The 15,090-nt window shown below is 43.7% G+C and overlaps 1 protein-coding gene across 2 annotated transcripts in view; it reads right to left on the bottom strand.

Moving 5' to 3' along the window:
- The window catches only part of DRP2 (dystrophin related protein 2), a 45,630-nt gene extending 32,354 nt beyond the window's left edge, over positions 1 to 13,276 (bottom strand). The window contains exons 1-2 of one of the 2 annotated variants that reach the window (XM_045085303.1): positions 13,185 to 13,276; positions 10,774 to 10,841 (exon numbers count right to left, since the gene is read on the bottom strand). The gene's annotated coding sequence lies outside the window, so the exon portion shown is untranslated. Of the gene's footprint in view, positions 1 to 10,773; positions 11,163 to 13,184 lie in introns of those variants that run through there. The other variant, XM_004777157.2, reaches the window with a different exon arrangement.
- Positions 13,277 to 15,090: the final 1,814 nt, after the last annotated feature.

Raw genomic sequence — 15,090 nt, 5'->3', positions numbered from 1 at the left:
TTGGCTAGAGTTTAGGAGGCACAGAGATGAAAAAGACATGGTGCCTGCCCCTGAGGAGTTCACATATAGAAAAAATAGACATGGGAAAAATCAAGCCATAAACTGCTACTCGCATTAATAATAGAAGTATTTATGGGATGGAGTGAAGGGATAGATGAGGTTAGTTCTATCTGGTCATGCCAAGAAAAGTCTCCCTAGATGAAATACACTTATAAGGTGAGCCATGAAAGAGAAATCAAGACTGTCATTAGGCGGGAGAGATAAGACAAAGTAATAATAATAGTAATAATAATAATAATAATAATTCCAAACAGCACAAAATGAAATGTATGGTGTGGGAAGCAGCCAGGTGAGGCTGGTCATGGCCAGATTGGGTCATGCCTTGAATGATAAGTGGAAAATTCTGGGCTTTATCTTGTAGGCAATAGGGAGGCACTGAAGATTTTAAGCAGGGGAGTGACTCGAGCAGATTTGCATTTTAGAAAGAACCCTCTGCCTGCTTTGTGGAGTAATTCTCCTTAGGGAAGAACCCATTGAGAAGACCTTCTAATTGGCAAGCACTGCAACAGTGAGGAGGGAGCAGAGAGCAGGGATTATGAGATACTTACCAAAGAGGTAAAGTACATTGAGCTCAGTAATCAATTGAATGTGAAGGGTGAAGGAGATGGAGGAGTGAAAAGTTTCTAATTTGGGACCTGGGTTGATAATGTTGCCAACAGCAAGAGAGAGAAGACAGGAGAAGGAGCAAATTTGGTGTGGTTGGGGGTGAGGGCAGTGTTCCATAATAAACCATGCTTGGGCAGTGTTCCATGATAAGCTATGCTTGAGACACATTCAGCTTTAGATGAGCTGAGAAAAGGAAGACATGAGTGAAAAAGTTAGATGTGCAAATCAGTTGACAGTTTAGCGAATGTGCACAAGTGGGATGGGAATGGGTAACAAAGACAATGTTTGCAAATGCTCAAAGTGATAGCTTTAAATGTTGGGCAGGCAAACCCTGATCCAAAGAGTAGGGAGTGAGCATCTTTGATTCCTGATGTTGATGATTAAAGAGCCACCATTTTTAGTCTCTATTTCAGTGGTTCCCAACATTTTAGGTATAAGGGCCTCTTAAGATTAAAAAAATAAAAGAATTTCACTTCACCCACTCATACCTACAATAGTAGCTGTACTTTTAGTACTTACAGAGTGAGAAAAATATTAATACATTTAAAGATCTATGGACTTCTTGCATTGAGAGTCCTTCTCCCCTCCTCAGGGGTCCTTGGTCTGAGACTGGGGACTGTTACAGATCATAAAGATGAAAGAGTTTATGGTCTGAAGGACAGTTTATGAGTCTCAAGAGATTACACAGCTACATAGCTCCTCATGCCCAAAGAGAGTCTCCAAAAAATGGTTGAAAAGATGGCTCCCCTTTTATCTGACACCAACATAAAATAATTAGTAATTCGGATAAAAAATGAAGTATTACTCTAGATGTGTTATAAGCATGAAGGCTACAAAAGGTTTGCCTTCAGAACTTTTTTATGTTAACATGTTTATTTTTGCTGACTACACAAGTAATGCATGTTCTTTATAGGAAAACTGGAAAATCCAAAAAAAAAATCACAAGGATGAAAATTAAAATAACCTATAATACTACTACCCAGAAATAGCTACTACTAATAAGTGTGGAGACTTGCAGTAGTTTTTCTATGAAAAAAACTATATCCATACATCTCCAGTAGTCATCCTATGATACAGATCACATTGTGCTTTTTTCATTGGCCATTTATATCATGGCCATTTTAGAACGTCACTAACTATTCCTCTAAAACATGATTTCTAATGGCTGCAAAGGTGACAGAGCACTATGCTTGAGGTCATTGGCTTTGGTATTATACAGACATAGATTTAGACCCACACTACTCACCCTGTGGCCTGGGATGAGTTAACCTCTCTGAGCTTCAGTGTCCTCATCAGCAAAAGGGAGATGACAATGATATTGCCTTCATAGAATTATTAAAATTAATAATGTATCTAAATAACTTGGCACAGTGTCTGGCAATAGTACACTGCTAAGTAAGTGTTAGCTGTAAACATTGTTGTATACTATTCAGGTGAATGGATATACCATATTTTTAACAAGTAGATGTAAGTCACACTGCCATGAACAGCCTTATGCATATCTGTGATTCTTTTCTTATGATAATTTCCTAGAAGGGAGAATTCCCGGACCAAAGGGTATGAACCAATTTCAGGCTCATAATGCCTATTTCTAAATTGCCTTAGAAGAAATAGATCACTTTATACTAACACCAGCAATGAATAAGAGTGCCAGTTTCCCAGCACACTTGCCAATAGTGAGTATTCTTATTTTTAAAATATCTTTGCCAGGGCGCCTGGGTGGCTCAGTGCATTAAGCCGCTGCCTTTGGATCGAGTCATGATCCCAGGGTCCTGGGATCGAGTCCCGCGTTGGGCTTTCTGCTCAGCAGGGAGCCTGCTTCCCCCTCTCTCTCTGCCTGCCTCTCTGCCTACTTGTAATCTCTCTCTGTCAAATAAATAAATAAAATCTTTTAAAAAAATAAAATATCTTTCCTATTTTTATAAGAGAAGATGGCATCTTGAAAAGTTCTCTGTATTTCCTTAATTGCTAATGATGCTTAACCTTTGCCCAACATTTTTGGTAACCAGTTGTGTTTCTTATTTCATGAACTATCTCTTTGTCTCTTCTGAGGTTCACCTCTCTACAAACTAACTTCCTTCCTTCTAATTCCTCTACTAACCTGATGTCTGGTTGATGCTTCACAAAACAAAAATAAAACAAACACAGACAGAGAATTCAGATCTTCTGATCCCAGTGAAGGAAGAGAAGGCCTAAACTCTTTCTGGTCCTACTTTGACTATTCTCTGCTGTTTTCAGACTTTGCCACTGACTGTGACATCAAGTCATTCCACCTCTCTAGACCTTGGTTTGTAACCCTGTAAAACATTAACGTGTAAGACTTGTCAAACATCAAAATACTAGCATTCCCTGTGTTTGTAGAGCACGTTTTATAGCTGGCTGTGCTGTCATTCTCGATCTTCAGTGCTACCTGGTAAGGTTGGCCCAGCCAGAATTATGATCTTATTTGACATATGAAGATGCTGAGACACAAGTGAGCCTGGGTCTCCTGACTCCTGGTCAGTGCTCTTTGTTCTACAAAAAGATTCTTCCTTCTGCCTCTCAGTTTACCTCCATGACATCCCACATTTCCACCTGTATATACTGATTCTCTTCCTGTTCCTCCTTTCAATTTGCAGAGGCTGGGAGGAATTGGAGATGAATCTTAGTCCCCAGATGGCCAAGTGTAGGAAATAAGACATGTTTTTTAAAAGTATAACTTAAGGTGAAAAAAATTATTCAGACATTATGTGGGACACAGAAACTGTGCCATGAGAGGTCACAGATGAGGAAGCATGTGCCTTAAATTGGAGGGATTTAGGATGTATTTATGGACGAGATCCTTTTGAGATGAGGTGAGAGAGAAGATGTGTACACATGGAGTAGTGTGAAGGATGCTTTGGGGGTAGAGCTAAATCTTCTGTTCTCTCCCCTAAGGATCCTGCTAGATACCAACCTGTGACTTTTTGCTACTAGGAACACTCTTCCTGGTTTTCAAAGCCACAGACAGGCCCTTCCAGAAAGACTCAGCAGGGGAAACGTTATTTCTCTTGGGCAGAGAGAAAAGTTTTAAAAACATTTGGGAAATACCAGGATTCTAACATGAAAGCAAAATTGTGGCTATTGGAGGACAAGGTTTATGTCTGATATTTATTTCAATCTCACATATTTTTTTAAGATGGTGCCAAGTACACAGCAGGCACTCGGTGAACATTTCCTGACTTGATTTATGGATTTAAACTCCAATTAGGTCAGTGTACAGGTCCTCAACTTTGTAGGTACAAATCCCAGAAGGGATGAAGAAAAACACTTTGGATACACGTATTTATTTGCATTTGTGTGAAGTGATGTATACAGAATGTTAGCATTTGAAGCAAGTCTTGAAGCACCAAATGAAATTGCAAACAACCTAAATTTTCATTAGTAGGGGACTAGTTAAATAAATACTGATATATCCATACAATGGATCTCTATACAGCGGTTAAAAACACAAGTAATAGGGTGCCTGGGTGGCTCAGTGGGTTAAGCCTCTGCCTTCGACTCAGGTCATGATCTCAGGGTCCTTATATCGAGACCCACATCAGGCTCTCTGCTCAGCGGGGAGCTTGCTTTCCCCCCTGCCCCTGCCTGCCTCTCTGCCTCCTTGTGATCTCTGTCTGTCCAATAAATAAATAAATACATACATACATACATACATAATTCTTTAAAAAAACCCACAAGTAATAACACTTTATGTGACAATATGGAATAACCTCTCAGGACATAATTTTAAGTAAAAGAAAAGAAGAAAAAATAAGGTAGTTAGTTCACATTTGTGTAAAACCAAAAGGAAAGTATGTGGTATCGATGCAAAAAATTTACATGTGATAAAATAAAAGCATACAAAAGAATCTGTTAATATTGATTGCCTTTGGATAAGGGAGCCAATTGGCTACCAGACAGAGGTGGGAGAATTCCCTCCATTCTTTTGGGATTTTCTCTCTTTTTATGTTTTTTAAAGATTTTTTAAAAATTATTTGACAGAGAGATAGCACAAGCAGGCAGAGCAGCAGGCAGAGGAAGAGGGAGAAGCAGGCTCTCCACCGAACAGGGAGCCTGACATGGGGCTCGATCCTAGGACCCCGAGATCATGACCTGAGCTGAAGGCAGCCACTTAACTGACGAGCCACCCAGGCACCCATGGATTTTCTCTCTTTTTAAACCTGAGAAATATAATATACTTACAAAGAGTGCATGCATAAGGCAGATGTGTAAAATATACTGAAATATCATAAAGCAAATTCCCATATAGTCACTGCTTGGGTTGAAAAACAGAATAATTACCCACACCCACAAAAGCCCTGGGCCACCTGCAAGAGATGTAGTTTGTACTGAACATACTTTTGTACCCTGTCAATATATTAGCTACTTAACAGCCACTTCCTCCCTCCCTTCCCACTCCTCACCAACATGCCGTGGACATCTTCAACTGTTTTCTGTAAAGATTAGTGTAGTGGCTTTTCCACAGCCAGATAAATAAGAACAGTTAAAACTCATTGTACTCCATGTTTATATCATTAACTAATCAGTCTATAGAATCAACTCATTTAATCTTTGCGACAACCCCATGAAGTGGTTGCTATTGTCTTCATTGGGCAGAGGAACAGAGGCAGTAAGTAAATGGTTCAAAGTGATACTGTGAATTATGGGATGAGGATCTGGGATTTGTATCTGAGGCAAAAGTGTCCCAGAGCACAAGTTCTTCACTGTGAACACTATTCTGCCTTTGGAACTTCTAGAACCCAAGCACTGAGGCACTGTAATCATGCACCTCTAGCAAGCAGAGATTTTTTTTGGGGGGGGGTTATGGACCACCAGGTGGAAGCCCAAGCACTTAACTAGGCTGTTTCCCACCCAGGCAAAGACACAAGCAATTAAGAGGATGCAGTGAGTCTGGGATTTGGGGGATCACCCAGCTGGTAAACCCTACACAGCTTTTCAGTGACTTTCCTAGGACATCCGAGAAGTAAAATTCTGGTCAACTCTCCTAGTCTGACCTCTGAGCTCCTCCTGTGCCTTAGAACTCAGTTGATATTTTTTTAAATGAACAAATAAAGTCTTTCCCCCTAGGAACTAGAGAAGTCTAGGCATCTATCCTACAGAAATACTTGCAGAAATGGGTGAGGGTATCTGCTGCAGTATTGTTTGCAATCACAAAACTCTGCAGTCGATTCAAGTGGTCATTACCAGGGGACTGGTTAAGTGGGCTATTGTCAGAGAGGTGGCACAGTGTGACAGGCAAGGGTGTGGGCTCTGAGCCAGGACACCCAGATTTGCATCCTGCCTCCACTACTCTTCAGCACAGATTTAGACAAGCCCCCTGACCTTACAGTGCATCAGTCCCTGCATCTGTAAACCAGGGATAAGAAAAAGACCTACCTCATAGCCTGGTTGCAAGGAGTTCATTCATACTTTCTGACATCTAGTAAGTACTCACATTTTACCTATTTCTACAGCCACTCATGAAATGAAATATTATGTAGCTGTTAAAAAGAGGTAGATCCGGCACCTGGTAGGTTAAGTGTCTGCCTTCGGCTCAGGTCATGATCCCGGGGTCCTGGGATTGAGCCCCACGTCGGGCCCCCTGCTCAGAGGGGGAGTCTGCTTCTCCCTCTCCCTCTGCCTCTCCTGCTTGTGCTCTCTCTCTCTCTCAAATGAATAAATAAAATCTTTTAAAAAGAGAGAGAGAGAGATCTATATATACTGATGTGAAAAGATATTGAAGATACATATTTTAGATAAAAGAAAAGTTCAGAATCATATGTCTGAGAGAGCACCAATTATGCAAAAAGCTTTTGAAAAACATCTACATGAGCATATGCATAGAAAGAAAACCTGCAAGGAGACACAAAACCGCTCAGCAACAGTATTTCTGGAGAGTTGTGTGAGGGGGACTCTCCCTTAGACTTTATATATCTTGCGTATGTATATATACATACAAACATATATATACATAGATACATACACATATATTTATATGTATTCTATACCAAGTGTTTATTATTCTTGGGAGGAAAATAAATAGTGAAGACTTTTAAATCACGAGAAGTTTGGCAAAGAACACAGTAGTGGGAAGAAGACCCCCTTCCCATGTGCTATAGATTCCTCTCTCCAACCTGAGGTAACAATGAATGATGGCGTCCTCTCTCACAGCATTGCCTTTCTACCTGACAGCATGGCACCAAGACAGAAGACACACATCTCACTGGTACTGAACCTTGTTATGTGTTCCTAAAATAATTCTTGCAATGTAGCAAAAAACTGAGGTTCTGCTTCAAATGCTCTCACTTAATGAATAAATCATGGAGACTCGGAGTGTCAAACTGGAAGGAGCCTTAGAGATTATCTAGTCCAACCCCCTCATTTATTTTTTTTAAGATTTTATTTCTTTATTTGACAAAGAGATAAAGCCAGAGAGCACAAGCAGGGGGAGAATGGCAAATGGAGAGTGAGAAGCAGGCTCCTCGCTGGGTGGAGAACTGGATGCGGGGCTCGATCCCACTGATGAGGGGGTTCGATCTCAGGCACCTGGGATCATGACCTCAGCTGAAGGCAGATGCTTGGCTGGCTGAGGCACCCAAGTGCCCCCAAACCCCTCACTTACAAACAGAAAGAATGAAATGTGTTCCTGAGAACACATAGTTGTCAAGGAATTTCAAGATGAAGTGTATTCTCCAGTGAAAAGAATCAGAGATCCATCCCCATGGGGAGCATTTTATTCTAAGCCCAATTAATGCAATACATCTGAAACATTTAAACACTGCTGGTGGGAGTATAAGTTAGTCAACCAATTTGAAGAGCAATTTGACAGTATCTCTCGAAGGTGAATATTTTCATACACTGTGATGGGACAATTCCTTTCTAGATATATACCCAATAGCAACAGTCACATAAGAATATCTACAAAAGAATGATAAGGATAGCTTGAGCTGTGAGCCAAAAACTGGAAACAGCCTAAATGTCCATAAACAGCAGAATGGATGAATAAATTATGGCATATTCATTAAGTGGAATGTTATACAGTAGTGAAAAAAGTAAGTGACCTAGAGTCACATGTCCCAACACGGATGATTCACAAAGGTAACACTGCAAATATAACACAAATGTAACCATGCAAAGAAATGGTTCTGCTGTTTAAAGACACATATGTATGTAGCAAAAGTATATATAAGTGCATGAGAATCATAAGTACCAAATGCGGGACACAGTGGTTAATTCAGAGGGAGGTGGTGTGGGGAGGAGGAAGTTTTAACCATAGAAGGACAGACAGAGGGTTTCAATTCTACTGGTGATGTTTTCTTCTTAGGCTGGGTGGTGGGCATTCTGATTCTTTTTACGTTATTCTCTGTATCTTTTTGGCAGAGACAAAATTTTCACAGCACATTGGTTGAAAGAATGCAACAAATCCCATGCTGAAGAGAATCCACACTTTTCAGATGTTACAAAATACTAAAAGAAATGTGTAAGATACCCATGTTGCCCTCCAAATGACAAGATTATCCCTTCAACCTGTTCCATTTTCCTGGGACTAATTTCACAGGAGGGAACCTGCTGTAGAAGCTGCCCTAGAGACTGAGAATTAGGAGATGAGGGTTCCACACTCTCAGATACTCATTAGCTTTGCCTAGGAGACCAATTTGATGCATCTATTAGTTTCTCTCTCATTGAAAAAGGCAGAATTGGACTAGATTATCTTATTAAGTTTTTTCCACGTGACAAATTCTCCCAGCTTCTTTCTTTGTTTGTCTGGCTTTGTGTTTTTGAGCAGCAATTCCCAAAACTGTGTCTGCAAGATTCTGAAGGGCTTTCCATGTAGAAGAGCGTTCCTTGGTCAAATCCGTTTGCGAGCTGCTGCGTTAAACAAAATTAAACGGATTTATTTATGGCAGTCCGGCTCAGAGCCTTTTTGTTATGCTTATATACACTGTGACTCTCTTAGGAGGAGAATTCGGTCTTGAAGCGTTTTCCAAAAAAAATTATTGGACCACAGAATGCACCCCCACACCACCACCACCACCACTCCTTATTTTAAAACAGAATCTATTAACATTCTCTCAGAACAGCGTTCTGTGAGACATCAGTGTGGTTAGTGCTGTCCTAGAAGGGATTTGTCTCACTTGCTATTTCAGTTGCGGATGTGTGTTTAGAATCCCTTATAAGGGAGGAATGTCGTCGCATGGTATAGCTCCCATAGAGTGGGTTTCTCCTGATTGTCCCTGGCAAGTTTGGAAGGATATCTGCTTGGGCTTCGTGAGGGAGAGCCCCTCCTATCTGGCACTGGGGCAGATAGAACCTCAGAAACTTCTGGGGAATCTATACTTAGAAGTGCTGCATCCCAGATACACTCTCTAATTCTGGCTCTTGGGCTTTTGCTAAGTTTGCTGCTTCGAGCCATACTTCCTCCTCTGGGTGGTTTTGGAACTGAAGGGTGCTCTGGCGCAGAGCTCCAGAGAGACTTGGCAAGAGAGCAGAATGACTGGGGAAACAACTTTCCATGTATCTTCTTCCCCCCAGCAAGAGTTTGTAGGAAGCCAGACTGCAAGGAAGAGGTGAACCCACCCAGGAAAAGAGGGGCTCTGTCTTCTTTGGGGGACAGAATACTTATCACTTTGACTCACCGCACCTCCTTTTCAGGAAGGGTTTCCTTAGAAGGCTCCCAAGTTCTCTGGAACCATCTTCCCATCCAAATCCCGGAGGGAGGGAAAAAAATCTCCTGAGGTTGGTGGTTCCCACAGGGCCTTTTAAAAGGTGATTTACTGGGGCGCCTGGGTGGCTCAGCCTTTAAGCAGCTGCCTTCGGCTCAGGTCATGATCCCAGGGTCCTGGGATAGAGGCCCACATCGGGCTCCCTGCTCAGCAGGAAGCCTGCTTCTTTCTCTCCCACTCCCCCTACTTGTGTTCCCTCTCTCTCTGTGTCTCTCTCTGTCAAATAAATAAATAAAGTCTTTAAAAATAAATAAATAAAAGGTGATTTACCTGAGGGCCTTTAATCTAGAAACAAGGATTCCTTTTGGAAAAGTCAGGAACTCAGGTGAACTAGACCTAGAGCTTTCTAAAGACTTTCAGTTCTCTTGAATGATCAAAAAAAGAACGTAAGAGAAAAGTATGTTCTCTTCCATTCGGCATGCACTATGCTCTAGATGGAAACACGCAGCGGCTACTTCATCCCAGTCCAGCCTGGCCACCTGCTTGAACCCAAAACCCAGGAGGCCTGGCCCTGTCCGCTTACCACAGGCAGGAGAAACCTTAGCTACCCACACAGTCTCAGGCACACTTACCAGGCTGGGGTGTTGGGCCTGGTGCCAGGAAAGGTAAGGAGCCCAGAAGGAACAGGGTGTTTGACTTCAGGACAGGCGAGCCCCACTGCAAGCACGCCAAGCTATGGTCTCAAGAGTGGAGAGGTACCTCCTGATTGTGGTGGCGGTGTGGGGCGGGGGGGGGGGCGACTAAGGGAAGAAGCAAAGGGGAAAATGCCACAGAGAAGATGAATTGAACCAGGAAGTAAGGGCTCTGCCCAGCTCCCAAGGCAGAGCCCAGTTTACTCCAGGGAGGCATTCCTGTGTCCTGTCTGCCGACTAGACATTCATTTGCTCAGGAAACCTGCTCTGAGGTCCCAGGGTTCCTCCCTCCTCCCTTTTCAGCCTGGGCTTTCCACACCCCTTCCCTTCCCTCCCACCAGGAAATCCACCCTTGGACAAAAAGCATGTCATTGAGAACAAACACAAATGAACAAACAAGCCAGCAAACATGGAAACAAATGATAGCCCTCTCCTCTCTAAGAAGCAAACTGTGGACCTTCTTCTTATTCATTAGTTGCTCAAATTGGTTTGAGTTTCTGTTGTTCCTGGGCACCTTTTCTCCCCCCACCCCCTCCCAATCCAAGCAGTAGCTACTTCATTGTGGGCATTTTTTTAAATGCAAGTTTTCCCCCAAAGGCACATGCAGGCAGCAGGCGAGGAGACACACACACACACACACACACACACACACACACACACACAGTATCTCTGGAGCTTGCCTTCCCTCAGTCATTTCCCCCTCAGCCTGCCGAAAAAGGGCGAGGCTGGGGAATCGTTTCTCCGTGGCCTACCTTCTGATTCCGGCAGGTCTGAGGAGCAGGCTGCAACTGGGAGCTGGGAGGCTGGCGCCGGGCTGCCTCTGTGAATCAGCAAAGAAGTCCCTGAGACAGGGATGCCGACAGCTGCTGTATGCACACTCTGCCTTCGTCTCTCCCACCTTCCTGCCCTCTTCTCTTTCTCTCTCCTCCTCCCCTCTGCGAGCCGCTGTGTGTTGCTATGCAATCACATTGGGACTCACAGCATCGCTCCGACCTCGGGCAAAGATACCCTTGACTGGGCAAAGGCAAAAAGAGCAAGGACAGTTTTGTAAAACTACCAGAGCCTTCCCGGCTCTCTTCAGAGATTTCAATTCATTAGAAGCAGAGGAGGAAAGCGGAAGAGGCTGAGAGGCAGAGGGGGAGACAGGGAGAGGGGGAGAGGCTTCCACTGGGGAGGAGGAGACAAAAGAGGCCCGGAGATCAATACAAGCGGCTGAGTGAGGAGCCTGGGCCCCAACTTCCACAAATCTAGCCCAGAGCCAGAGCCAACTTTGGAGCCAGCCGCTGGCAGGGTCCCTCAGTAACCAGTCCAGGATTCGGTTTCTGTGTTGGAGGTTGAAACACTGTGCTCTAGAATTGTCACTGGTACCCAAGGTACAGTCTTGGGCCAGGGTGGACCTCCAGTCACCCCCAAAGTTCTCTGCTCACCCCTGTTAGAGCTACGTAGAGAAAAACACCTCCACAATGAGGGAAAAAAAGGGGACCTTGAATGACTGGAGAAAATATATTTCCTCCATGCCTCTCTTCAGCAACTATCACAGTCATTCTCCCTCCTTCTGTCCATACCAGCCCCTTACTCCTCAATCACCCCTGTTGAAGAGAAGAGGGTATAAGGCCCAAATACCCTGAAAGAAGCTGGAAAATCCACTAAAGGGACAGAGAATATTATAGCCCTTTACAGAGTGCCTGGCACCTAGTAGGTTACTTAGTATTTGTTAAATGAGTAAATGGGATGGATGGATGGATTGAATAGCAGTCAAAAAGTCACCATCGCCAGGGGTGCCTGGGTGGCTCAGGTGTTAAGTGTCTGTTGGGCTCAGGTCATGATCCTGGGGTCCTGGGATGGAGCCCTATGTTAGGCTCCCTGCTCCACAAGGGGCCTGCTTCTCCCCTTCCCCCTGCTTGTGTGCTCATTCACACACAAGCTTGCTCTCTCTCCCTCTCTCTCTCTCTCAAATAAATAAATAAACTTAAAAAAAAAAAAAAGCCACGATCCTCATCCTTCTACACAAACATACTCATATGTAGAGCTCTAGCAGCTCCAGGCCAGGGCAAAGGATAAGAGAAACATTCTTCTTTCCTCCTTCCACTTCTGAGAACAGGGTACATGAAAGAGAGAGAGACTGGTTTGGTGGTGGGGGTGGGGCGGTGTTGCTTAACTTCAGTGATTTGCATCTAAAAGTTCTATAAGCTCTGATGGTACTGGAATGTAGATCAGAGCACACATTCATACCCTGGCGCAAAGGACCTGTGTCTAGTGTTTACAAAGTGTCTACAGGGACTGAGAATTATTATTATTGTTATTGAAAATCCTCAGTAGGAAATAATTAGTGTATAAGCTATGTGTGTGTTTTCTTTTGAGATGAAATTTTTTAAAAACTTCAGCTGCTGGTTTCAGTACAAGTTTAACGAATCTCTATAAAACAAGCAAACAAAATGGGAACCCACTGTCCCCTTAATCCCCCCCACACACATAGGATTTCATAGCTATGTGAGTGGTCCCTTGTGCTTGGCCAAAGCAGTAGCAGCCAGGCCCCCATGCAGGTGCAGAAAGGGCCTTTCATTTCTGAAGGAACTTTTGGAAAGACATCCGGCTTCTCAATCTACATACCCTCAACGGAGCATTTCTTAGCTACCCAACCTAGCCTGGGACTGGCCCTGAGTCCCAGCCACAGTCTCAGCCTTGGCAGCTTGCTGGGCTTCTCAACACCATCCAGACCTAGGGTCCCAGGAGTCCTTTACAAGTGACTTGGTATGCCCTGGAAAGGAGAGTTGGCTTGAAGAAAGCCCAGAGGGAACACTCTGAGAAATTATTTGGGCTTGCACAGATGCAGAATGACTACAACAGACATACACCAAATCCATGGGGACCTGACTCACTACTCAGCCAGGCACTAGCTCACCAGTAGGCCAAAGAAAACCATAGTCTGGGTCTAGAAGGAAGAAGGAAAGTGAGCTCCTGGTGCTTGCTCCCACTTGGACTGCAAGCGGCCTTATCCAGATCACAAGCGGCCCTTGGAATAACCCTTTTCTTTTTCTACCTCAAGAGAAATCATTCAGGCTGCAGACACAAAAGGACAGTACCTGCCCCTGTAAAAATAAGCCCGCAGAGTTTGTTTTAAGGGGTATAAGAAAAGGCTTCCCCAAATCTCTTTCCTACTGACCTCATCATGATGGAAAATCCTCCCCTCCTTATTTCTGTTTATGGCACCAATGGCTCCTGTGAAAATGGGAATGTTATCTATGAGACAAAAAACATTAGGCCATTATCAGCTAGCTATTAGATTATACTAGTAATGATAATAATGGTTAACGTTATTGAGCATATACTATAAGCTAGGCACTGTTTGAAGTGCTTTGCACACATTATTTGCTCATTTTATCCTCACAACACACTTAAAATAGCTTTTCTTATGCCCCCCAACTTTACAGGTAAAGCACTGTGACATAGTAAGGTTAAAGGACTTGTCCAAGGTTACACGCCCGATGTGTTATGGAGGTTAAGACTTATCCTAGATCTCTCTGAACAATGTCCACCTGATGAACCACTGATTCCATTCATCTAGGAGCAGCCAGGCATAGGCAGGTCACTGAGACAAATGTGACTAGGGCACAAGAGTTCTCCAGATAGTTTTTCCATCCTTTGTGCCTTTCTCAAGCTATTTCCTCTACTTAAACTTTCTCCCTTCCTTTGGTTACAGACATAGGGACCATAGAAGCCAGAGTTCTCTCTCTCTGAAGAATTCCAAGTGAAGAGGACCCACTAAAGAAATTGGTTAAGGAGCACCTAGGTGGCTCCTTTGGTTGAGTGTCTGCCTGTTGGTTTTGGCTCAGGTCTGATCTCAGAGTCCTGGAATTGAGCCCCGCGTCAAGCTCCACGCTTGGCGTGGAATCTGCTTTTCCCTCTCTCTCTCTGTTCTTCCCCCTGCCCGCACTCTCTCTCTCTCTCATTCTCTCTCTCATAAATAAATAAAATCTTATTGAAAAAATAAAGAGGGATGCCTGTGTGGCTCAGTCAGTTAAGCATCTGCCTTCAGCTCAGGTCATGATCTTGGGATCCTGGGAGCAAGCCCCATATCAGGCTCTCTGCTCAGGGGAGTCTGCTTCTCCCTCTGCCACTCCCCCTGCTTGTGCTTTCTCACTCTTTCTCTCTTTCTCCCTGACAAATAAATAAATAAAAATTTTAAAGAAATAGTTAAGACCAGGGGGCGCCTGGGTGGCTCAGTGGGTTAGACCACTGCCTTCGGCTCAGGTCATGATCTCAGGGTCCTGGGATCGAGCCCCGCCTCGGGCTCTCTGCTCAGCAGGGAGCCTGCTTCCTCCTCTCTCTCTGCCTGCCTCTCTGCCTACTTGTGATCTCTCTCTGTCAAATAAATAAATAAAATCTTTAAAAAAAAAAAAAAAGAAAGAAATAGTTAAGACCATGCATGGAGTATTAAAAGGAAAAGACCAATGACCTTGAGATGGGATGGAGTTCTCTGGTTTGCCATGGTTCCCACATAGCCTACAGTACTTCTCTACTTCCCTGTATTTGGTCACCTTGCTTAGCACTCCTGTATTTGGTCAACTTGCTCAGTTTCTGTGGGCTTTTCACTATGTGCCATCTCACAGGCTACCGAAGGTACATACTTTACCGTTGTTGATCTCAAGCATTTGGAGAAGAGTTGTGTGTTTCATATCCTGGAGGGTGATAGGAGAGACAGAGTTTCTAGTTGTGTGGCAGAAGAAGTAAGATCTTTCCTAACCAACTAGAAAGATAAGTCCACTCTGACATGTAAGCCCCAAGGAGGCTCTTTCTCACCCAGGGGACATCTGAACAAATCAGAGCAAGCACATAGGCTAGTTTAACTATTTTCCTGAGGAGGGCAGAGAAAAAAATCAAAGTAGTTTGGGCCATAAGCAGGACTCTGCTAGGTGGACAAGGATAGGTCGGGCATTTCTCGGTAGGTTGAGAGAAAGCGTGTGCCAAGGCACAAAGCTCAAAGAACTTGGCTTGCTAAGGGACTACAAGTACTAGTTAAGTATTACTAAGTTAAGATAGGGATATAGGTTAGAAATGGGAGGTGGCAG

The sequence above is a fragment of the Mustela putorius genome, unplaced genomic scaffold, assembly GCF_011764305.1.
Source record: "Mustela putorius furo isolate JIRA1106 unplaced genomic scaffold, ASM1176430v1.1 tig00000842_pilon_pilon_pilon, whole genome shotgun sequence".
NCBI classification, from domain to species: Eukaryota; Metazoa; Chordata; class Mammalia; order Carnivora; family Mustelidae; genus Mustela; species Mustela putorius.
Note: the sequence above shows the minus strand (reverse complement) of the source record. Positions and strands in the feature narration are given on the sequence as shown.